The sequence below is a fragment of the Stylophora pistillata genome, chromosome 12 (assembly GCF_964205215.1).
Source record: "Stylophora pistillata chromosome 12, jaStyPist1.2, whole genome shotgun sequence".
Taxonomy (NCBI): Eukaryota; Metazoa; Cnidaria; class Anthozoa; order Scleractinia; family Pocilloporidae; genus Stylophora; species Stylophora pistillata.
Genome location: NC_142530.1, coordinates 5,647,371 through 5,673,110, shown reverse-complemented (window position 1 = coordinate 5,673,110; position 25,740 = coordinate 5,647,371). Strand labels below are relative to the sequence as shown.

The 25,740-nt window shown below is 41.3% G+C and overlaps 2 protein-coding genes across 3 annotated transcripts in view; both read left to right on the top strand.

Moving 5' to 3' along the window:
- Positions 1–25,740, top strand: part of LOC148718519 (uncharacterized) — a 677,830-nt gene that overhangs the window by 327,860 nt on the left and 324,230 nt on the right. The gene's annotated exons all lie outside the window — the stretch shown is intronic.
- LOC148718533 (uncharacterized) overlaps positions 16,111–25,740 on the top strand; it is a 29,282-nt gene continuing 19,652 nt past the window's right edge. The window contains exon 1 of the mRNA XM_088741421.1: positions 16,111–16,247. The gene's annotated coding sequence lies outside the window, so the exon portion shown is untranslated. The remainder of the gene's footprint in view (positions 16,248–25,740) is intronic.

Genomic DNA, 25,740 nt, shown 5'->3' with positions numbered 1-25,740 from the left:
GCTAATGCTTAGAAAGAATGATACACTATACAGCTAGTCAGCTTATCAGTAAGGGACTGAGATGATTTTGCAAACCTTATCCTTTTTTTTCCATTTTGTTTCGATTTCGTACTTGATAGTAATTCCTCTCTTTGTTTTCTTTTCAGAGTTGAAGAGGCTCCTAGCAGGTAACTATCTGCAGTAATAGATTATGGTCATCATAGAAATGTTTATTAACAGACAATCTTAACATGCTACTGAAGCGACTTCACAGAGTTACTTTGTATGTTTGAATGATTAAAGTAAATACACTCAGCGAAACTGATTCAGGTTCATGTTTTTTCCTTTTGTTTTTATTGCACATTCTATTACATTAACTAATTAAACCATCTTTCTATACATGATCAACAACATCAACAATAGTAACACGGTCAAATTAATAGGGTCTCAATGGAAGGGGGGTTCACGTTTACGGTTTACAGTTAAAAATAAGCCCTTTGGACGGTTGACTGTTAAATTTTGGGTTATTTGATGGTTTTTGGTTACTTTTTGGGAATGTCGTTTATAAAACGAGCTTAACACGCAAGATTTGGCTATAATTTATCATAATGACACGTTTTTAAAGAACTGTTAATTTATATCACCTTTTATTGATAAATGACCAACGTTTTACGATACCGGAAGTGTTTCCACACCAGAAGTCAGTTCTGTCGCTAACCAAATTTACTCGCGACTAGAAGATAAAGAACTTACATAAACGTGTTTTTTGTAATATATGGAAATTTTTATTTATGAGCAACAGAACTTGACCCTTCTTAAGGCAATCGTTTAGTTCTTAGGATATCATAGACGTTTGACGGCTAAAATTGGCTTGCTTATTTGACGGTTGACCGTAAAAATATTGCATTTTTGACGGTTGAAGGTTAATACTTTGGGCATTTGATGGTTGACGGCTAACTGTGCAACAGAACTTGGCTCTTGTTAAGCCAATCGTTTAGATCTTAGTTAGGATGTCTGAGACATTTGACGGCTAAAATTCGCTTGCTTATTTGACGGTTGACAGTAAAAATATTGCGTTTTTGACGGTTGAAGGTTGATATTTTGGTCATTTGATGGATGACGGCTAACTCCACTGCGATCCTCAAATAAGGTTTGCAAGTGTATACCAAAGTTACTGTTTCATTATATGTTATATGAATTTTGTCCTCGGATCTCCCTTTATCGTAAAATGTATTGGTAATTATTCATAAAGGACATTGCTGTCACCTTTTATTCGCGTAAATAGCAGACTTGGACTGGGAGGATATACTTAGTGTTTTTTTATAACAACACCTAGTGGAGGCTTATGGTCAGAAAAAAATATGCATTCTTCTGATTTAATACATTGAAGTTAAAGGGAAAGTACGATCTAGAAAAATTTTACTTATAGCAAAATTTCCTTGCTTGCATTGTCCTAACTGGCTATTCATTTGAGCTAAAAGCATTTTAGTGCAAAGAAGTACGTTCCAAAAATCGGCATTTTCAAATTTAAATCCTTTTTTTCTTTTGAAATGAACAATGACATCCCTACTTGGCAGCAAATAGGATTAAAAGCCATAAAATTGAAAGCCTATACCTGCATCCGAATTGACCACCTTTAGTTAATTTTTTTTTTCTTTTATGGAACGGTACCTAGAAAAAATTGAAGAATAGTACATGACGACCAAAGAACAATCTCTAGCTCTTACACAGCAGTTTGCGGCGATACTTTACTGAGAAGAAATACGCACTCTAGATGTTCACAGACAATGAGTATGAAAAATTAAGAGTGGTACACCTAGGAAACGCAAGTCACCTGTTCACGTGTACGTGCTCATAGGTATCAATTCCATTTTTTTCGCACTCATCTGGCTAAACCTACTTGACTTTTATGACGGTTCCTGTTTGGGAATAAATCCGTCCTTAATGCCATATAAAATTGCATTAATTTTTATTAAATGGCGCACGTGACTTAACGGTGTCGTAATAACTAAGTAATCCATCAAAGACCTCATCTCATAAGACTGTTGCAAATCATTTAGGAGTCTTGGCCCTCTGTTTTCACAGCGCTTCTGCAAATGGAAAAGGCGGAGGTTCAATTAAAAATATAAGGAAACTCATGGGCCCTAGTACGAAGCCTGTGCACCCTTCTCTCTTCTCTTGCGTCAAATTCTTTAAGCAAAATGTTTACAATAGAACAATAAATGCTGATGGTGTGGGGGCCTCATATGGGCAGACTGGTCCATCCAAGATGTTTCTGATAGTGTCTCAGACTTTCTTCTTTGAGACAGTATTCTTTAATGTGCCTTTTAGCATAGCTAATGGCATGGTGTTTATCTAAAAGTGCAATTCATTCATTATTGGTAAATCTTTAGTTTAACTCATCACGGACCGCCCATTGAGTGTAAAGGTCCTTAAAAGAACTGTACCGCGCCTTGGTATACTGAGTTGTAATCGCAGTGGGAATGAAGTCTCGTCGCACCACACATGCCGGAATGGAGGATTGTAAACTGACTTATGCAAACGACTGAACTATTCCATTTTAACAGATCCGTTACAAGCGTTACCTTTTAGGACAGTTAGTGGACGCGTTAGTGCTTTATTTTCACGTTGAGTTTATTAGTTTTTGCCACGGAAAATAAATTTCTCCCTCCAGAGGTAAATGGATCGTTTGATGGACATGTAAGATCTAGAAACCTTACATCGAATCGTGTATTAGTTATGATTAATTTATAGAACCTTCTCCTTACTTGACTATCAATTTCTTCCCCTTTAAACGTGGTATACATCCGTTAAATGAGCTTACACGCGACAATTCAGCTCTCTTGTTATCATATCTGATAGTTAACTATCAGATATTGAATGAACTTGATTATCATACCAACAGCACACGTACACACCCACAAACAAAGAAACTGTAATATTCCTAGAAGCCACTAAGGTCAATAACTCGAACAACACACCGTCACCCTCCGAACTCCCGCTGTTTTTCACATACACGCACACTTTCTCGGTCACCTGACCACTATGTATATTCCCGTATGTCCACAGGACACCACATCTTCCTCTTTCTCCGTTCATAAACTCTGACATAAAATTCAACAGAATAGCATGAAAAATGTCAACAATGTCCGATCGGGTAAATAGAAAACTGAAAGTACAATACGATGAAAGTCAGTGTCACTTGAAAACCATAACCACCATCAGGTGGTGACATAGTCACTGAGTCTCTTATGAGGTCGGGTGACTCTCCCTGATCTCCTTGGTAACAGCTGTGGATGGATAGGGCTCTGGTCCTCCACTGGCCATGCACTGGCTCCCATCTTTGCGCTGGGTGTGAGTCCTTGTCCACACCCTTGTTCACAAGGTACTTCTGCAGGCTCTGTAGGGCTCGGTCCCTTTGGCTCTGTAGCTGGTGTAACAAACTGCTTGACATGCTGAATGTTTCGCTTGTATTGCACACCTTGAGGTGACTTTAACTGGACTTGATCCCCATGACGTGCTATCACCTGGTATGGCTCTTTCTCGTAATGTGGTGACAATTTATTATCGTTCCTCTTCTCCAGTAACGCCAAATCCCCTCTTTGTATGCTTTTCACTGCTGCCTGATGCCTCTTGTCGGCTGGTCAGCCCCAACTTGCTTTTTTTCTGCATCGCGATCTCTGGCCTGCTCATATCCCGGGTCCTCAGATTCTTCTAGATCAGCAACCTCTGGTAACTTAGTAGACAATTTCCTCCCGAATAACAGTTCTGCTGGGCTCTGGCCAGTTGTTATGTGCGAGGTGGAACAGTAGGCCAGAAGATACTTATTCAACTCTAGTCTCCAGTCTCTCTTCTCAGTATGGGCCACTCTCATTGTTTTCAAAAGGGAACGATTTTGTCTTTCGACTTCCCCATTTGCCCTAAGCCATAGTGGTGTGGTCAGTCTATGCTCGATGCCCATTTCATTCAAGTATTCTTCCATTTCTGCGGACACTAGGTTGGGTACGTTGTCCGTTCTCAGGGTATTAGGTACCCCATATCTGGAGAACTGTTTATTTAAACACGTGATGATCGTCTCAGAAGTGGTAGATTTAATGATGTTAACTTCCACCCATCGGCTGAAGTAATCCACTAAGACCAGCAGATATTCTCCTGTTGGTATAGGCCCAAGTAACTCCAGTACTAGATCATTCCATGGCCTCGTTGGCATCCTGGTTATTTTAACAGGCGGAGTGATTGTCTCCTTTGTGACCAGTTGGCACCCGTAACATTCCCGGCACTTCCAGTCCACAGCCTTATCAACTCCTGGCCACCACACTTTAGACCTGAGTCTCTCCTTCATTTTGACGATTCCATGGTGACCTTGGTGCGCGAGTTCCAAAGCCCTTAATCTCAGCACTTTGGGTATCACAATTCGTGTTCCACGTAGTATAACTTGACCAATGAACGTCAATTCGTTGCGCACCATCAAAAATGACCGTGGGCACTTCTCCCAATTGCCACTAACAAGGCAATTATGCACTGTTTGTAACTCCTCATCCTCTGCAGAGGCACTCTCTATCTCCTGGATCTTAATGGCTACGGGGACTGCTTTAAGAGCAACCATCCGAACATGTTCATAATCATAACGACATTTCTCTGATGCTTGGAGCGTAATCAGACGTGACAGGGCAGCAGCAATATTATCTCGTGATGCGACGCAGCATACCTTGTAACTATATGGTTGCAACCGCAACACCCAGCATTCAATGCGTGCTGATGGCTTGGATCCTCTAGAGTAAATCACCTTCAAAGTCTCATGATCGGTCACCAAGTCAAAGGTCTGCAAACCGTACCAGTATTGGTTGAACCATTCGCACGCTCACACTAGTGCGAGCGCTTCTTTTTCTGTCTGACTGTATCTCCTTTGTACGCTGCTAAGGCTCCTGCTGGCGTAACAGACGGCTCTGCCTACACAGTTCTTCTCCTGGACTAGCACTGCACCTAGCCCCACCGGACTTACATCAGCTATTACTCGAGTGTGTGCCTCTTTGTCAAAGTATGCCAGAACAGGCGCCTTGGCTAACTGCTGTCTTAGTTCCTGAAATGACGCTTCTTACTCACTGTCCTGTACAAAGGGTACTCCCTGCCTAAAGATCGCTCGTAGAGGATCTGCAATGGTGGCAAAGTTGGGAATAAAACGTGCACTGAAGCCGACCATCCCCAGGAAGCTCCTAACCTCTGTTGGTGTGGTTGGGCGGCTTGATTCAAGTACAGCACGGACTTTCTCTTCGGTTGGACCGATACCGTACTTTGACACTAGAAGTACCATGAAGACTACTTTGTCCATCCTGAATAGCCCTTATTGCATTTGTGTCTGCAATGCAAAGGGTCCGCGGAGCTACAGTTTCAGGACGAGGCTATCTGGTCAACGTTTCTCGAGAAACACCAGAAACACTCCATGTCTGACCATATAACTCTGGAATCTGCGAATTTTTCTGCCGTGGAAAAGGTTAAAATTCTTAGTCCTACCATCACGAAATAAAGATTGAAAGAGTGGCTGTCATTTCGGAAAGGAGCAGCAAAATTTTGTCGCGTTTCTTCGTGACTACGGTTGTTTTTCCTTTGTCGGCCTTTTTAAGGTTTAACTCAGAGTCACGTTTCAAAGCCCTCAGCGCCTTGCATTCAGCCGGAAGCAAATTATCTTTTCGCTTTGTAATTTCTATTTCTGAAAGGTCACTTTTAACCTCTTCTAAATAGCTTTCAAGGGCTACTGACTTTTGTATTGGTGGTTCCCATGTAGATTTGACGTGGCAGGGATGGGTTTTTTTGTCTTCCCCTCGGAATATGTAAATTAGACGCATTCTCCTTGCGAACTGATCAAAGTCACACAATAGTTGTTGTCTGATCTGTTTTTCTTTTGTAGCGGGTTTTGAAATGAATTTGAGCCCTTTTGCCAGTAAATTAATCTGGTCGTTTGTAAGTTCTTTATTTGAGAAGTTTTTTTATGTGCGTTTTGTTTGCCTCTAGTTTGATAGTTGAACTTCTTTGGCAAGACCGCGGTTTCGATCCTAATCTTGTGGATCTCGTCAGTTGCCGATTCACTGAATGGACTGTTGCACCCGTTCGCAATACAATGTCTAACCATGACGAGAACACGCTGTATCCTTAAGAAAACGAATAAAAATGCCTCCAAACGTAGCCGTTTCCTTCGATTTTACTTGAAATTTTTTACCTGTGTGACCCGATAGCCTCGTTTCGAAACTTCAAAGTCCGCTGAGCTCTCGTACAGTGGGCGTAAATGCGATATGGGCTATTGACACTTCTGAGGGTTGAGGGTGAGATTGTTCTCCTCTAATCGCTGCAATACTTGATGAAGATGCCTGTCATGCTCCTCATTATTCTTGCCATGCACTATCAAGTCATCGGCAATGTTATGAACCCCACCGATATCAGAGACCACTTGTCTTATTATCTGCTGATACTTCTCAGATGCTGAGTTTACTCCGAAACTCAGACTCTTGTATCTGAATAACCCATCATGTGTGGCAAATGTGGTTATATCTCTTGAGTCCTCATCTAGTTCAGTCTGGTGGAATCCCAGAGAAAGTTCCAATTTGAAAACATTGCACTGCCATTGAGATTTTCCAACACCTCGCCCACCGTCGGGATGGGTATCCTTTCACGAATGATAGCTGCATTTGCCTTCCTCATATCTACGCACAACCGGATATTCCCAGATGCCTTTGGCGCAATCATCACAGGACTAACCCATGACGTCGGCCCATTTACTCGCTCCACTATATCCTTAGCAATGAGGTCTTCAACTTTCGCAGTCACTTTCTCTCACCGTGCAAATGGGACACGCCTTGGTTTTTGAGCCACTGGTATCACCTTTGAGTCGACATGTAGTTTCAGTTTGTAGTCTTTCAGCTTGCCGACGCCAACAAACACTGTTGGATACTTAGTCTGAAGAACTGGGGTTAAGTTCTCGCCAACGACATTGCACTACACAAACGCACTGCTGACGCTCGAACTAATACGAAGCAGACCCAGAGCTTGTGAGGTTTCGTGGCCCAGCAGACACCTTCCACTCTTAGTGACTACCAAGTGCGAACCTATCCTCTTATCACCTGCCGAGATCTCAACTTTAACGTGGCCAATCACTTCCAACTCCCTCCCGCCATACGCATACAACTGCATGTGGCAATCCTCCATCTTCGCGTTAAGGCCTTGGGCCTTAAGTTCTTCATATTCTTCCACTCCTATGAGGTTACCTAATGACCCTGAATCAATGAGTACTCTTGTTGTAATGCCAGTAATATTCACTTCCAGCTCTGTTTCTTTGGGACGGGTTGCATTGCATGTTTCTCCTTGATTCTCTGTAACTGCAAATGCAGAAGCACAGTTCTCCTCGCTGTCAGATGCGTTCTGATCGCCCATGAAGTTAGCATCTTAAGACTGGCGTCTATCAGAATCCCTCCTTTGCTGATCCGGCTTACCTCCAGTTGCATAATTACCACTCTGTGCCTTATAACACGAAGCAAAATGACCATTCCTCCCACATTTTTCACATTTCTCTCCTTTTGCTAGACAACTCTTATCAATGGGCAGATGCCCCTCTCTTCCACAATTGTAGCACTTTCTGGGTTTATCATCTCTTTTTCCTTGTCTCGTCTTGATTGCATTGACACTGTCTCCTTCATTACCACTGGATTCACAGTCATGGTTGTTGCTTGTCTCCCAGCCGCTTCCCAAGCACGAGTTATATCTAAGGCTTCTTCCAGTGTAATATTCCTGTGTCCCAACAATGTCCTCTTCAGCTCAAAATCCGTTAACTTCTCAATCAGCGTATCACTCAAGTTGTCGTTCAAACTCGTTCCGAAATTGCGATGCCTAACTTGTTTTCTTAGGCGTACCATAAACTGGTCAGCGGTCACCCCCTCCTTCAGTGACAGCTGACGAAAAACATGGCGCTCGTAAGGAATATTCTCCTCGACGCAAAAGTAGAAATCCAGCTTGCGAATAGCGACCTTATAAGCGTTATGACACTCCGCTGGGATAGGACCAGGATCTTGAAAGTCTTCGAATATGTCTTGCACTTCCATACCGGCGAAATGCAAAAGTTGAGACGTCTTCTTAGGAGCATTGTCCATGCCCTCCTTTCCCTCGGCATAATATTCGAACGCGCGCTTCCATTTACGCCACTTGTCCGCGACTTGCGGAACTAGTCCGGCTAAATGTAATGGTGGTAAGTGCTTCTCACTTATATTGGACCATCCTCGTCACCAATGTAATATTCCTAGAAGCAACTAAGGTCAATAACTCAAACAACACTCCGTCACCCTTCGAACTCCCGCTCTTTTTCACATACACGCACACTCTCTCGGTCACTTGACCACTGTGTATAGTCCCGGATGTCCACAGGACACCACACAAACAATTGTCGTTGCTGAAATACTCATTTTATCACTATAGATGTAAAGATTATTTGGGAGCGTTTGATTCCTTAAATTACATCCATATACATATTGAATGCATGTCCTCTATCCCTACGTACGTGGAGTTAATTTTTGTGATAGGCGCTAAGGAAATATAAAATCGATGAGGTGACTCTGTCGACTATGTACACTAGAAACTCACTGATTGTTAGTTACTTTATTTTCGGACAAGTCAAACTTTAGTTTCAAAGTCCAGCTTACGTGAATTTACCACGGATGAGTCAGTCTCACATTCAGTTGATACTTAAAATACACTTAGTCGCTGAGTGACTTAAGTCCCTTAGGCTTTTTTAAGAGGGAGAGGTGAAGTGGTCGAAGTGACTCACCCAGACCCCTCTGTCGTTGTGTACATAGCTTCCCTGAGGTTCATAGATGCTCGCTGAGCCAAAATGGACAACTTTGCTCCACAGACTCGGCTGACTATTAATTCCTTTCCTTTACACCTGGCCAGTCTACATCCTTTCGATGAGTTTATAAGCGATAAGTTAAATTTCAAAGTGAGTGCACGGATTTGAAGAAGCAAGTAACATTGCGTGGCAATTAAGACAGGTCCAATATACCCTGCGATCAAGAGAAATTTTTCCTGTAAGAAGTGGTCACTTGAACTAGGTTCATCTTTAACGTACGCAGATCCATTAGAAGCGTTGCCTTTTTGTTAATGTTTTCAGGTATTTCGAGCGTGCAGACACTACATATATTTTCAAGCTCTAGTCTTAACTTTGTGCCACAGATTTTTTTGTGTCTTCCTTCAGAGGTAATTTGACCTTTTGATGGCCATATAAAGTCTCTCAACCTTACATCGAATCGTGCTTTTGATATGGTTAGTCTATAGCAACTCCTCGTTACTTAAGAGAGAGAATAAGAGGAAAATCTTTTAGCTTCCCGAGATGGAATGAACACAAAGATAGTAGGCTGTGACAGGAGCCATTATTTGGAGCGTTCGACTCCCATGGTGAGCCTGTGTTAAGGCATTTTCACTGAACGCTTTATTTTTTAGACTATCTTTTCGCGGGAAATAGGCTACTCCAGCTCACATAGTCACGAGTCAAGTTATAAATTATCTAAGCGCTAATCGTGATTGGTCGAAGGGCTTCCGTGGAGAACCCATTTCGCACTCTTAGGATATCATTTATCACACAAATTTCATTTGCTCCAGCCTTTGTCGTGTTGCAGCTCAAGGAAAAGCACGGTGTTGCTTCCTGGTTTTACTGTACTTTGTACTTTTTGTGAACGGCAAAGATTAATTAAAGTGGGTTTCAAGTGACCCACGTCTACCCCTCCCCCCCGCCCTCTTTTATGCGCAGGTTTCTTACTTGTGATGTGTGTTTAGGAATTTGAAATAGGTGAAGCGACTATGTTGAGTCGATCTTTAATACACGTCTGTGTATGCTTGTTCGGAATGTTGCACATGATGTTTTGGTGAAGGAAATTTAGCCAGGTTTTTTTTTTTTCTCTTGTGCACGAACAAAATGTACAAAATGTACAAAATGGCGGTCGGACGCTGGTCGTTTGCGCTCTCTCGTTATTTATGTATTCTGTTTCTGCTCTCAACTACCATCTTTTCGTTACGCGTTTGTCGTGTATCTAATCCTGCTGCGGCTCTCCTGGTTGCGTTTAATGGTGACAGGCTCAACGTTTCATCTCGAAACCACTGTTCCAGTCGTCACTACAGCACAAGTCCATCAACTCCGCCATTTTGGAAGGCAAGAGCCGGACTTAAACTCGTCAAGCTTTCTTTGTGTGCAGGTTATTTGGTTCTACTGTCTGGTGATGTTAGTCTTAACCCTGGGCCTGTTAATGGTCTGGATGACGTTGTTAAACTCCGTGGACTCAAGTTTATTCACCAAAACATACAAAGCCTTGGCGATAAAATTGATCAGCTTCGCCTACTGTTACAAGAACTCCAGTCAGGCATTCAAATAATTACTCTGTCTGAAACCTGGATCAAGGCCGACAGGAGTGACAGTGAATATGAAATACCGGGTTATAAACTCTTTCGGAAGGACAGAAAGGGAAATCATGGCGGCGTTGCGGTTTTTGTTCATGACGAGTTAGTGGCTACGCGAAGGGATGATCTTGAATTGGACACCGTAGAAGGAATGTGGCTGGAAATTGCTGTTCCTAAATCACGCAGCTTTCTTGTTGGAAATTTTTACAGACCCGATCGTATCTCGCGGTATTACGATAAGGACTTTATGTTAAAGCTGAATGGTATCTTAGATACTGCTTCAGCTGAGGGCAAAGAGATGCTCCTTTTTGGTGACTTCAATTGTTGTTTTATGTCTAGTCACCGAAATGACTCTGATTGTAAACAACTTAAATCGCTATTCAGGAGTTTAAATATCAAGCAGCTAATCGACCAGCCCACAAGGATTACTAAAAACTCTAAGTCACTTATTGATTTAGTCGCTGTCAGTTGCCCGCAAAATGTGTGTGAGTCGGGGGTAGTTCCCACCCATTTAAGTGACCATGAACTGGTTTATTGTGTGCGTAAATTAAACTGGAAAAGAGCACCTTCCCAAGTCAAGACCTTCCGAAATTATGCGCATTTCAATGTTGACGCTTTTCGCAAAGATCTGAAGGGTGTTACCTGGAACTCTGCTCCTGGTCCCGATGGACCTGCCATTGTTAATGATCTCTGGCATGACTTTAAGCGAAAATTTGTCACGATTGCTGATCGTCATGCACCACTGACGCAGCGCCGCGTGCGCGGCATTGACAATTGTCCCTGGCTAAACAAGAGCATAAAGGTGACTATGCACCAGCGTAATTATTTTCACAAAAAAGCAATCAAGAGTAATGCCTCAGAAGATTGGGCTAACTACCGCCATTTTCGCAATCGTGTGACAAATGAAATAAGGTCAGCGAAAGCGTCTTACAATAAACGGCTCATCGAGGAAAGTGGTGGCGATTACAGTTTGTTTTGGAAGACGATGAAGAAAATCCTACCGGGTGAAAAGAAAGCTACTTCTCCAAACATCAAAGTAGACGGCGCTATCTCTTCTGACAAACATTGCATTGCCAACGCATTTAACAAGTTTTTCGCATCTGCAGCAAGCAAATTGATGGCCACCTTACGGAAAACTTGTGGTCATAAACAACGTTATTCCGTTACTCCTTCCTGTCAGTATCCGCCGTTTAATTTTCTTGAGATCTCTGGGGAGTTTGTTATGTCTCAACTACGTAGCCTGAAATCTGGGAAGGCCGTGGGTTTGGACCGCATACCGGCTCGCCTGTTAAAAGATTCTGCGGACATTGTAGCTAAGCCTGTGGCGTTTATTATCAACACCTCGTTGCGTACTGCCCAAGTTCCTAGTGATTGGAAATCCGCACGGGTCATTCCACTTTTTAAGAAAGGAAAGGCTGATGAGATGGACAATTATCGCCCGATTTCCATTTTACCTGTTTTATCCAAGGTTTTAGAACGGGCTGTACATATCCAATTCTACAAATATCTCCAGCAAAACAAGATTTTGAGCCCTTATCAGTGCGGGTTTGGGAAGTATCACTCGACAGAATTCGCTGCTCTTAGTTTTTCTGATAATATTCGAAGGAACATGGATCAAGGTCAATTAACTGGTGCTGTGTTTATTGACCTTCGCAAAGCTTTTGACACTGTGAATCATGCGGTACTTCTGGACAAGCTTTCCAATTTGGGGATTTTGGATAAAGAGCATGGCTGGTTTACGGATTACCTGTCGAACCGCACCCAAGTTGTAGAGTTTCAAGGGGTGACTTCTACTTCAGAAGCCGTCTCTACTGGAGTGCCTCAGGGTTCTATTCTCGGGCCACTATTGTTTATTCTACACATTAATGATTTACAGGAAGTAGTGTCCGATTGCAATATTCTGATGTACGCCGATGACACTGTTCTATACTGTTCATCCTCTCAAGCCTCTATCATTCAAGACAAGCTGAATGCTGAACTGTCTAAAATTGATGACTGGCTTTCTTTTAATAGTCTGTTTGTTAATGTAACAAAAACTGAAGCTATGCTTTTCGGAACCGCCCCTAGATTATCTGCTGTTAACTCCTTTTCTATTACTTTAAATAACAATGTAATTAAGCGGGTTTTTCATTTCACTTATCTAGGTATAGTTTTTGATGACCGCCTTAGCTGGAATGAGCAAATAAAGCAACTAATTTCGAAGGCGGGAAAACGCATAGGAATGCTCGGCAGGCTTCGTAGAAGCCTTACTAGAGAGAGTGCAAATGTAGTGTATTGTAGTCTAATTAGGCCAATTTTAGAATACTGTGTATGTGTGTGGGGCTGTTGCGGGGAAGGTCGCAAACAAGACCTTGAAGCCCTCCAAAACCGGGCTGCTAGGATAGTGGCTAGAACTGTGCGCAGCAAGCAGGCAATGGACGTTCTGAAATGGCCCACGTTGGAGGAGCGCCGACGTAAATCTGTCTTTAAACTCGTTAAGAAATGCCTGCAAGGTCAATGTCCCCAGTATTTTAAACAATATTTTAAACGTAATAATACAATCCATGCGCGTGCTACTAGACAAAGCAACCTCTTACATCCGCCTGCTGTGAGAACTGAGATTGCAAAAAGATCCTTCTATTATTATGGTTGCACTCTTTTTAACGAATTATCTTAATGATATTTCGTGTTATACATCTTTTAATCTTTTACTTGTAAATAGTTCTCTATTTATATTATTACCTGTTTTAGTGTAATGTTTTAATGTTGTTGCTCAGGGCTCCCATTTATAACAGACAGCTTTTTGCGTCTGAAGGGGCTACCCTGAGCCTTATAAATTAATAAAGGTTTTCACTTCACTTCACTTCACGAGAGGTTTCTGAAAAATCAGTAGATTAGTGAGATAATTTATCATTATTTAACCTCGCTATCAAATGTTATATATATATATATATATATATAGTCTCGTTTTTGTTAATACACAATTGGCTGTATACGAAAATTATACATGTTAAATGCGAATTAATTAAGAAATGAAAATGAGAGGGAGTTTATTAACACTCGAAATAATTATTCCGGTGAAAAGTAATTCAGTCATCTCGAAACGTTACGAAACCATCCACGGCTTATACTCAGAAGACGAGTGCGACAAGTGAATAATACACAATGCTTCTTCATGCGTAATCAAGCAAATATGTTAGGAGTCAATGGCTATTTAACAACGCAAATATTAAATAAAAATATAGGGCTTCTTTGAAATGTTCAGCAATATTCGGCAATATCAGTAGGGGATTGAGATGATTGAAATCTTACTCAGAGTTTTCTCCAAACTTCCTTGAAATTGATGATCTTCCACGCAGTCCTCTCTCTTGGTATAGCTTTCCAAACAGTCGGTCACTCCCGACAACAAGAACTACTCCAAGTACACGACCAAGTTCTCATATATATTTACGAACGGTTTTCCGGAACATACCAGAAGCTTACAATATAACTATTTAAATTTGATCCTATTACATCATACAATACTGTGCAAAAGTAATGCAAAGGATAATCGCCGAATGTCGCGGTTATCGCGGTATATCGGCGATATTTGAGCGATATTTTAGTATGGGAAGAGAGTGCATGGTAATGAATCGTAGTAGATATGATTATAGATTCCTTTTTGTTAATACACAATTGACTGTATACGAAAATTATACATGTTATATGCGGATTAATTAAGAAATGAAAATGAGAGGGAGTTTATAAACACTCGAAATAATTATTCCGGTGAAAAGTAATTCAGTAATCTCGAAACATCAGCATTTTAACGCTTTGCGGTGGCCAATTTGCAATTTCAACTTAGTTGATCTTACCAAATTACCAGAGAGTGTTATTCATTTCAAAGGTCTCGCCCACTGTCAATTTTCTACCGTTAAAATGACTATTAAAACAGTCAATGAAGCTGCTTATATGCTCGTCGTCGTTTAAGTGTTAATATTTAAGGAAAAAGGGAGACAATGGCTACAGAACCCCTCCCTTTTTACAAGCATAGCCTTCTTATAGTTTATACGCGAATAACTATATTTAAAAATCACATATGAGAAATGCAGATTAATTGAGAAATGAGTATGAGGGAGTTTATTTACACTGGTGAATTTGAAAGGAAGACATTTCTCCACGGATCCTGCTAAATATTAACTTCCCTTTTACGTAAGGTCTGAATACTTCCAATTGCAATTGGCTAATCAGTAGTAATGCAGGCTCTTCTGATTTGAGGTGTTCTCATTAAATTAAACTGGTGGGAAACTGTATTTCCTATAATATTTTATCGTAATTTCTCTTTTTTTTGTTCTTTTCTATTTTTTTCATATCTATTACCATAGCTATTTCTCCTTTTTTGTTCTTTTCTATTTTTTCATATCTACTACCACTATTTGTGGTAATAGATATAGTCATCATAGATATTTTTATCACACAATTTTAGAAGCCGCGAACCAAGAGAAAACCAATAGTATGGATGATTTTGTTTTGAAAGATGACATAGCTACTAGTGATCTATTTGTAAGACGACCATCTCCATTTTATGTACTTTTGAACTTATGGTTCAGAGAGTGATCTGACTGGCGTTCACGGTGAATATGAGCAATCATTATCGAGGTTAAGCGAGAGTGAAAATCGATTACAACTGTAAGAGCTCGTTCCTGGGTACAGCAAATCAACATACATGTCCAGTACACCCAAACTGTTGCGATTCGTCTACGGTAGTTGACGAATCGTCACACCGGTAATAAAATCGTACGTTAACATACTTGAAGTTGAGGGGTGAGAGCAAATTTAAGAGTGAATTTGAGTGGCATGGTGAGGGAGTGAATGACAACTTGAACCTTTTACGTTCTGGAAGCGTGAAAAGGCCGGAAGTCCATTCTTAGAAGATTAAATACAGTGCAGGGGCAGAAAATGTACACAAATCGACAGGATTCGCACTCATCAACTCGATTCGTTTTTTGTTGAGTCGATCCGTCTCACCGAAAGTCGATTCGCAAAAGGAGACAAGAGAAAGTTACACAGAATGATGCCCCTCTAGTACCTCCTAAGACAATCAAAATATATGCGCAAACGACGGATTCTGATTGGTTTATTGATTTCCAAACTATAGAGGAACTTTGAGGAGAAAATTCTGCTTAGAAGGGGAGGTAAGAGAAAAGCGTTCTTGCGCGAGCTAATTGCGCGGCTCGGGCGGTTACGGGTGGTTTGGCAAAACGAAAAATTTACTTTTGCGTTGCAGATTTGATCCAACAACTCCTTCGCAACAGGAAAAGTTACTATGATTGTGGCAGTAACACAAGGCCATCTACGGCGTAACTCACAAGACAGCATAGGCATAAAAAGAACGCAACCTTTTGATAATCTTATGCATATATGCTTATCCTTATGTCCGAGTGTCTTATCAGCGCATATTAGCTTTTATATGCTTATCCCTATGCTTATATCGCAAGTAAATGCCTAGCTGAACATTGCAACAATAGTTTTTCGATAAACAAAACAGCACTCTTTTGAACTTTCGTTCCACAAACCTTTACGTTAAAATCTTGGAACAGTGATTACCTTACACTAACTCCTACTCAGACCATATTTTCTGTCTGAGGCCTTATTTAATTTCACATTAGATTCCTCAAAACGCACATTTACCCGAGCCCAACACTACTTAGAACGATTCATACCTTAGCGGTATGGAAATCAATTATCAATTTCTATTCGCGACACGTAAATTACATTGGCTTATCCAATTCACGAGTTCCCTCACAGAGCCTTTGATTCATACTCATCGTAATTCTTCATTTGTTTTTTGTTTTCAGGGCTGAGAAGAGGAGAAGAAGAAGGTAACTATTTGTGGTAATAAATCATAGAAATCTTCATTTAACTTAACGTTACAAGTAACACAATTAAGGCTCTACTTAGTTTTTATGGGTATTTGTTAAATTGAATGAACTTGATTATCACACCAACAACACACACACACACACCCACAAAGAAATAAAACAAACTAACAAAACAGATTAACAAACAAACAGGAGGAAGTTAACTATCTGTGTAAATGAATAGTGGAAGTCTTTATTACCACAATATTTAAAGAGTTAAACACTAAACCCTTTAAATGACTATCAATTCCTTCCCCTTTAAACGTGGTATACATCCGTTAAATGAGCTTACACGCGACAATTCAGCTCTCTTGTTATCATATCTGATAGTTAACTATCAGATATTGAATGAACTTGATTATCATACCAACAGCACACATACACACCCACAAACAAACAAACTGTAATATTCCTAAAAGGCACTAAGGTCAATAACTCGAACAACACACCGTCACCCTTCGAACTCCCGCTCTTTTTCACATAGACGCACACCATCTCGGTCACCTGACCACCGTGTATAGTCCCGGATGTCCACAGGACACCACATCTTCCTCTTTCTCCGTTCATAAACTCTGACATAAATTTCAACAAAATAGCATGAAAAATGTCAACAATGTCCGATCGGGTAAATAGAAAAGTGTAAGTACAATACGATCAAAGTCAGTGTCACTTGAAAACCATAACCATTTCTCATGAGGTCGGGTGACTCTCCCTGATCTCCTTGGTAACAGCTGTGGCTGGATAGGACTCTGGTCCTCCACTGGCCATGCACTGGCTCCCATCTCTGGGCTGGGTGTGAGTCCTTGTCCACACCCTTGTTCACAGGCTCTGCAGGGCTCGGTCCCTTTGGCTCTGTAGCTGGTGTAACAAACTGCTTGACATGCTGAATGGCTGAATGTTTCGCTTGTATTGCATGCCTTGAGGTGACTTTAACTGGACTTGATCCCCATGACGTACTATCACCTGGTATGGCTCTTTCTCATAATGTGGTGACGATTTATTCTCCTTCCTCTTCTCCGGTAACACAAAATCTCGCTTTTGTGGGCATTTCTCTTGTCGACATGGTCAGCCCCAACCTGCTTTTATTCTGCATCGCGATCTCGGCTGTTCATATCCCGGATCCTCAGATTCTTCTAGATCAGTAACCTCTTGCAACTTAGTAGACAATTTCCTCCCGAATAACAGTTCTGCTGGGTTCTGGCCAGTTGTTACATGTGGGGTGGAACAGTTGGCTGGAAGATACTTATTCAACTCTAGTCTCCAGTCTCTCTTCACAGCATGGGCCACTCTCATTGTTTTCAAAAGGGAACGATTTTGTCTTTCGACTTCCACATTTGCACTAGGCCATAGTGGTGTGGTCACTCTATGCTCGATGCCCATTTCATTTAAGTATTCTTCCATTTCTGCATACACTAGGTTGGGTCCGTTGTCCGTTCTCAGGGTATTAGGTACCCCATATCCGGAGAACTGTTTATCTAAACACTTGATGATCGTCTCAGAAGTGGTAGATTTAATGATGTCAACTTCCACCCATCGGCTGAAGTAATCCACTAAGACCAGCAGATATTCTCTTGTTGGCATAGGCCCAAGTAAGTCCAGTACTAGATCATGCCATGGCCTCTCTGGCATCCTGGTTATTTTAACAGGCGGAGTGATTGTCTCCTTTGTGACCAGTTGGCACCCGTAACATTCCCGGCACTTCCGTTCCACAGCCTTATCAACCCCTGGCCACCACACTTTAGACCTGAGTCTCTCCTTCATTTTGACGATATCCTGGTGACCTTCGTGCGCGAGTTTCAAAACCCTTAATCTGAGCACTTTGGGTATCACAATTCGTGTTCCACGTAGTATAACTTGACCAATGAACGTCAATTCGTTGCTCACCATCAAAAATGACCGTGGGCCCTTCTCCCAATTTGCACTAACAAGGCTTTTATGCACTGCTTGTAACTCTTCATCCTCTGCTGAGGCACTCTCTATCTCCTGGATCTCAATGGCTACGGGGACTGCTTAAAGAGCAACCATCCGAACATGTTCATCATTATAAAGACATTTCTCTGATGCTTGCAACGTTGTCAGACGTGACAAGGCATCAGCAATATTATCTCGTGATGCGACGCAGCATACCTTGTAACTATATGGTTGCAACCGTAACATCCAGCGTTCAATGCGTGCTCGTGGCTTGGATCCTCTAGAGTAAATCACCTTCAAAGCGTCGTGATCTGTCACCAAGTGAATGGTCTGCAAGCCGTACAAGTATTGGTTGAACCATTCGCACGCCCACACTAGTGCGAGCGCTTCTTTTTCTGTCTGACTGTATCTCCTTTCTACGCTGCTAAGGCTCCTGTTGGCGTAACAGACGGCTCTGCCCACACCGTTCTTCTCCTGGACTAGCACTGCACCTAGTCCCACCGGAATTGCATCAGCTATCACTCGAGTATGTGCCTCTTTGTCAAAGTATCCCAGAACAGGCGCCTTGGCAAACTGCTGTTTCAGTTCCTGAAAAAAAGCTTCTTGCTCACTGTCCCATACAAAGGGTACTCCCTGCCTAGAGATCGCCCGTAGAGGTTCTTCAATGGTGGCAAAGTTGGGAATAAAACGTGCACTGAAGCCGACCATCCCCAGGAAGCTCCTACCCTCTCTTGGTTTGGTTGGGCGGCTTGATTCAAGTACAGCACGGACTTTGTCTTCAGTTGGACCGAAACCGTACTTTGACACTAGAAGTACCATGAAGACTACTTTGTCCATCCTGAATAGCCCTTATCGCATTTTTGTCTGCAGTACAAAGGGTCCGCGGAGTTACAGTTTCAGGACGAGGATATCGGGTCAACGTTTCTCGAGAAACACCAGAAACACTGCATGTCTGACCATATAACTCTGGAATCTGCTTATTTTTCTGCCGAGGAAAAGGTTAAAATTCTTAGTACTGGCATCATGAAAGGAAGATTGAAAGAATGGCTGTCATTTCGGAAAGGAAAGGCAAAATTTTGTCGCGTTTGTTCATGACTACGGTTGTTTTTCCCTTGTTGGCCTTTATAAGGTTTAGCTCAGAGTCACGTTTCAAGGCCCTCAGCGCCTTGCGTTGGGCCGGAAGCAAATTATCTTTTCGCTTCGTAATTTCTATTTCTGAAAGGGCACTTTTAACCTCTTCTAAATAGCTTCCAAGGGCTACTGACTTTTGTATTGGTGGTATCCATGTAGATTTGACGTGGCAGGGATGGGTTTTTTTGTCCTCCCCTCGGAATATGTAAATCAGACGCATTCTCCTTGCGAACTAATCAAAGTCACACAATAGTTGTTGTCTGATCTGTTTTTCTTTTGTAGCGGGTTTCGAAAAGAATTTGAGCCCTTTTGCCAGCAAATTAATCTGGTCGTTTGTAAGTTCTTCATTTGAGGGGTTTTTTATGTGCATTTTGTTCGCCTTTAGTTTGATGGTTGAACTTCTTTGGGAAGACCACGGTTTCGATCCTAATCTTGTGGATCTCGTCAGTTGCCGATTCACTGAATAGACTGTTGCACCGGTATGCAATACAATGTCTAACCATGACGAGAACATGCTGTATCCTTAAGAAAATGAATAAAAATGCCTCCAGACGTAGCCGTTTGCTTCGATTTTACTTCAAAATTTTACCTGTGTGACCCGAGAGCCTCGTTTCGAAACTTTAAAGTCCGCTGAGCTCTCGTACAGTGGGCGTAAATGCGATATGGGCTATTGACACTTCTGAGGATTGAGGGTGAGATTGTTCTCCTCTAATCGCTTCAATACTTTATGAAGATGGGTGTCATGCTCCTCATTATTCTTGCCATGCACTATCAAGTCATCGGCAATGTTCTGAACACCACCGATATCAGAGACCACTTGTCTTATTATCTGCTGATACTTCTCAGGTGCTGAGTTTACTCCGAAACTCAGACTCTTGTATCTGAATAACCCATCATGTGTGGCAAATGTGGTTATATCTCTTGTGTCCTCATCTAGTTCAGTCTGGTGGAATCCCAGAGAAAGTTCCAATTTGAAAACACTGCACTGCCATTGAGATTTTCCAACACCTCGCCCACCGTCGGGATGGGTATCCTTTCACGAATGATAGCTGCATTTGCCTTCCTCATATCTACGCACAACCGGATATTCCCTGATGCCTTTGGCGCAATCACCACAGGACTAACCCATGACGTCGGCCCATTTACTCGCTCCACTATATCCTTAGCAATGAGGTCTTCAAGTTTCGCAGTTACTTTCTCTCGCCGTGCAAATGGGACACGCCTTGGTTTCTGAGCTACTTGTGTCACCTTTGAGTCGACGTGTAGTTTCAGTTTGTAGTCTTTCATCCTGACGACGCCAACAAACACTGTTGGATACTTAGTCTGAAGAACTGGGGCTAAGTTCTCGCCAACGACATTGCACTCTGACGCTCGAACTAATACGAAGCAGACCCAGAGCTTGTGAGATATCGCAGCCCAGCAGACACCTTCCGTTCTTAGTGACTACCAAATGCGAACCTATCCTCTTATCACCTGCCGAGATCTCAACTTTAACGTGGCCAATCACTTCCAACTCCCTCCCGCCATACGCATACAACCGCTTGTGGCAATCCTCCATCTTCGCGTTAAGGCCTTGAGCCTTAAGTTCTTCAAATTCTTCCATTCCTCCGAGGTTACTTACTGACCCTGAATCAATGAGTACTCTTGTTGTAATGCCAGTAATATTCACTTCCAGCACTGGTTCTTTGAGACCGGTTGCATGGCATGTTTCACCTTGATTCTATGTAACTGCAAATGCAAAAGCACAGTTATCCTCGCTGTCAGATGCGTTCTGATCGCCCACGAAGTTAGTATCGTAAGACTGGCGTCTATCAGAATCCCTCCTTGGCTGATCCGGCTTACCTCCAGTTGCATAATTACCACTCTGTGCCTTACAACACAAAGCAAAATGACCATACCTCCCACATTTTGCACATTTCTTTCCTTTTGCTGGACAACTCCTATCAATGGGCAGATGCCCCTCTCTTCCACAATTGTAGCACTTTCTGGGTTTATCATCTCTTTTTCCTTGTCTCGTCTTGATTGCATTGACGCTGTCTCCTTCATTACCACTGGGTTCACAGTCATGTTTGTTGCTTGTCTCCCAGCCGCTTCCCAAGCACGAGCTTTATCTAAGGCTTCTTCCAGTGTAATATTCATGTGTTCCAACAATTTCCACTTCAGCTCAAAATCTGTTAACTTCTCAATCAGTCGATCCCTCAAGTTGTCGTTCAAACTCGTTCCGAAATTGCAATGTCTAGCTTGTTTTCTTAGGCGTACCATAAACTGGTCAGCGGTCTCCCCCTCCTGCAGTGACAGCTGGCGAAAAACATGGAGCTCATAAGGAATATTCTCCTCGACGCGAAAGTAGAAATCCAGCTTGCGAATAGCGACCTTATAAGCGTCATCACCCTCCGCTGGGATAGGACCAGGATCTTGAAAGTCTTCGAATACTGTCTTGGCCTTCTATTTTCGCGTGGCTTCTGGAAATAGAAAAGGCGAAGGTGCAATTCAAACTGGAAGGAAACTCATGGGCCCAACTGCGAAGCCTGTGCTCCCTTCTCTTTTCTCTGGCGTCAAATTCTTTAAGCATAATGTTTACAACAGAACAATGAATGCTGATGGTGTGAGGGCCTCCACTGGGCAGACTGGTCCATTCAAGAGGTTTCTAATAGTGTCTCAGACTTTCTTCTTTGAGGAAGTATTCTTTGTTCCTTTCAGGGTAGCTAATGGCTTAGTATTTATCTAAAAGTGCAATTCATTAATTATTAGGAAATCTTTAGTTCAAATAATCACGAATCGCCCATCGAATCTGAAGGTTCTTAAAAGAACTGCACCGCAGCTTGGTATACTAAGTTGTAATCTCAGTGGGATATATAGAAGTCTTGTCACACCACACATGCCAGAATGGAGGAGTGTAAACTGACTTCTGCAAACGACTGAACTATTCCATTTTAACAGATCCGTTATAAGCGTTACCTTTTCGGACAGTTACTCGCGCTAGGTATTTGGGCACGTTGGTGCTTTATTTTCACGTTGAATTCATTAGTTTTAGCCACGGAAGTTTAATTTCTCCCTCCAGAGGTAAATGGATCGTTTGATTGACATGTAAGATCTAGAAACCTTACATCGAGTCGTGTAGCAATTATGATTAATTTATAGCAAATGGTTCTTACTGAAGAGAGATAACAAGGGCTTACCCCTTTTCCATATATACATATATTGATTATTAAATAAATAGGGGAACTGGACATTGACCTTTCAGAAATGGAAAAGACAGAAAGATCAGAGGCTGCCATTATTGATCATTTTTCTTTAATAGTTTCAAATTTTTTTGGCTGCAGAAGGAATATGAGTGAATTTTTTTGTATTTCAGAAAGAAAAACGTTTTAATTTGACAGAAATTTTTGTTACTTGAGCCTACTTTAACAGTGTCTAGCGGCTCAAGAAACAATATGATGGTGCTCCCAGGTCCCCTTTTGTACCTTTTGTACACGGCAAATGTATAATAGATAAAATGAGTTTTAAGTTAACTTTTAGAAGAAGTTGCACCTGATACACTCTATACAATCGGATGCACTCAAGACAATATTTTGTTGTTTTTGGTATAGGTAGAGTCAGAATATTCTTTCCCCTCAGTGAATAACTGGAATTACAAAGAACAAAAAGTTCTTTGAGATATCCAAGATACATAGAAACAAATAAGCTCTTGAAAACTACCATTAGAGTTTTGTAAAGTCAGCTTCCAGTATATAAGGATGCTGTCTTTGCTTTCTATAACATATCATACTAACTAAACAGTGGATCATTAAAAATAAATCGTAAAATACGTTTGTTCAAAGACTCTAGTTTATCACAATTACTATTGCCAGAAAAATGCCAAATAAGAGAGCAATATTGAAAGTGTGGTAGAATAAAAGCTTTCTATAAACGCAGCATTACATTACTGGTAATAGTGTTTTTAAATCTCGTAAGAACACCAAGTTGTTAATTAACCTTATCAAATCCTTGTCGATAGTTACGCCCAATAACTAAGTTGAATTCTTGACGTGAAAAGAAAATTCATATTCACTATTCACACCAATCACTATTGCCCGATTTGCAATCATGCCATTTCACTCTTGCCGACTGTTAGCAATTCCAAGTTCGGAAGAGGTTTCACAGGTGTAATCTGGTCTATATGCAGAGATGAAATCTGATAATATATCTTGATAAAAAGGCTCAAGTTGTTTTGCTAGGATTCGTTAAAAAATATGTTATTGAGGGCCGGAAGAACAGATACGGGTCTGTAGTTCTTTTTACAAAATTCATCGTCCTTCTTAAATAAAGGGGTCACTTGCCCCATTTTCCATCGTGAAGGATAGTAACCTAGATTGACTGATCAGTTAATTAGTTTTGCAAGAGGCTCTGATATCACAGATGGAGAGTCCTTCAGTAATCGTGGAGGCATAAGGTCATGGCCACAGGATTTACGCGTACTCATTTGCAACAAAAGCTTCTCCACTTGCTTTGAGTTAACAGGTTCAAAATCGAAATTTTTCGTCATGTTTGAAGAATGGTTAGTTAGTAAGGCCTAAATGCTTGGATGGGTGCTCTAAACAGTTCCAAAGTCTTCCTCAATGTACATGCCATTACTAACGCTTGTGCCACTATGTCATAATGTGCCAGGTTCCCATGTAGACGGATCCAACCAAGAGGTTTAATTTCAGATTATACTTCGGATTTAATCTTTGATTCTAGATCTTCTTCAGACCGCATTCTTTAGTGCTCAGCAGAAAGTAATCTTTGACTAGTGGAAAATGTTTCAAGCGTATTAATTAGCGCTTTATTTTCACCTTGTATTCACTCGTTCTTGCCACGATGTTGTTTGTCTCCCTTCAGAGGTAAATTAATCTTTTTATGACCATACAAAATCTCTTGGCCTTTCATCCAATCGTGTATCTAATATGAGTGAGTTAACCTCACATGCAGACGGGTCCATCTGAGAAACTTCTATTCTTTCGAACTACATTCAAATCGAATCTCAGATGTCCTCATTTAAGATCGCATTCTTTTCAGTGCACTTAAAATAGCTATGCCTATTTGAATGCCCTGGGTTTTAATCAGAGATTCTAAATACTCGAAAAAAATGAAAACGTTCGTTTCACTTTCCCCAATCTCTCATTTCCTCGACGGCTGGTTGTGTTAAAAAAAAAGACTTGGAAAACCATCCAAGGCTTTTACCCAGTAGAGTATAAACCCGCTGTAAAACATATCTATTTAACCTTCCGTAGTTAAGAGCGAATGTCACCAACAGTCAAACGTTTGGTGGCAACAGCCAAAAAATCGATTCGGCTCATATTCTCAAGTTAGGTAGGCCTTATGGTGTAACAAAGTACTGCATACTTCGTTTGGCTGAATATCGATTTTATTCTCGAGAAAATCGATAATGACTAAATTTCGACCAAATGCCGCTTTTGAAGCTCAAAATTTCACGCAAATCTCGGAGCGTCATGCCACGAATTGAAAACACTTGGACCGATTAAAACTAACAAATCTTGAAAAACAACATCAATACATAATTTGACAGCAATTTGAGCAATTCTTGATCATTTATTTACATAACGCAACTGAATTTATCCGACCTTCTTCTAACAAGATTAAAAATAGGTCAAAAGTAACCCGTTATTTAACTATCAGTGCAAAATAGTTGACACAGAATCTGGCTTTTGGAAGGCGAAGTGTGGTTGTTTTCGATCTCCAAAGGATTATTTGGGGAAATGATTCAGTGCGATGTAATAAAAATTTAAAGTTGGATAAAATGAGCCGATTTGATCGTGCCGTCAGTTGTTTGAAAATGTTCACATTCACACACAAACTCAATTGTTTCGCATTTTACATCCAATTTACAGCTTATTTAACATAATATAATCTTACCGTCCATATTGCTGTATCACAAAAGGGGATCGAGGTCCTAAAATTGTTGCATTGCTCCCTCAATAGCAATAGAACTTGGCAGGCTAGTCAAATCAATTTTTCGGCTGTTGCCACCATATTTTGAAAATGTTCGAGTTTTGGCCACATTTCCTCTTAAATAGCTATTGACTCCCAAGATATCTGATTGATTACCCGTGAAAAAGCGTTATCATTATTCACTTGTTCACTCGCATGGCAACTAAGTCAAACATAGTCCGTTTAGCGATCGACGGCCGATCTTAAAACCTTTTAAAAGTCGTTGATCGATCGACGACCGATCGTGTTTGAAAAAAACTCGAAAACCATCCACGGCCTATACCCAGAAGATGAGTGCAACAAGTGAATTATCAAAAAACGCTTCTTCATGCGTATTCAAGCAAATATATTGGGAGTATATTCTCAGCAAAAATATATTCTCACGAGTATATATATGCCTAGCAAAATCAGTAGGGGGATTGAGATGATTTATATCTTGCTC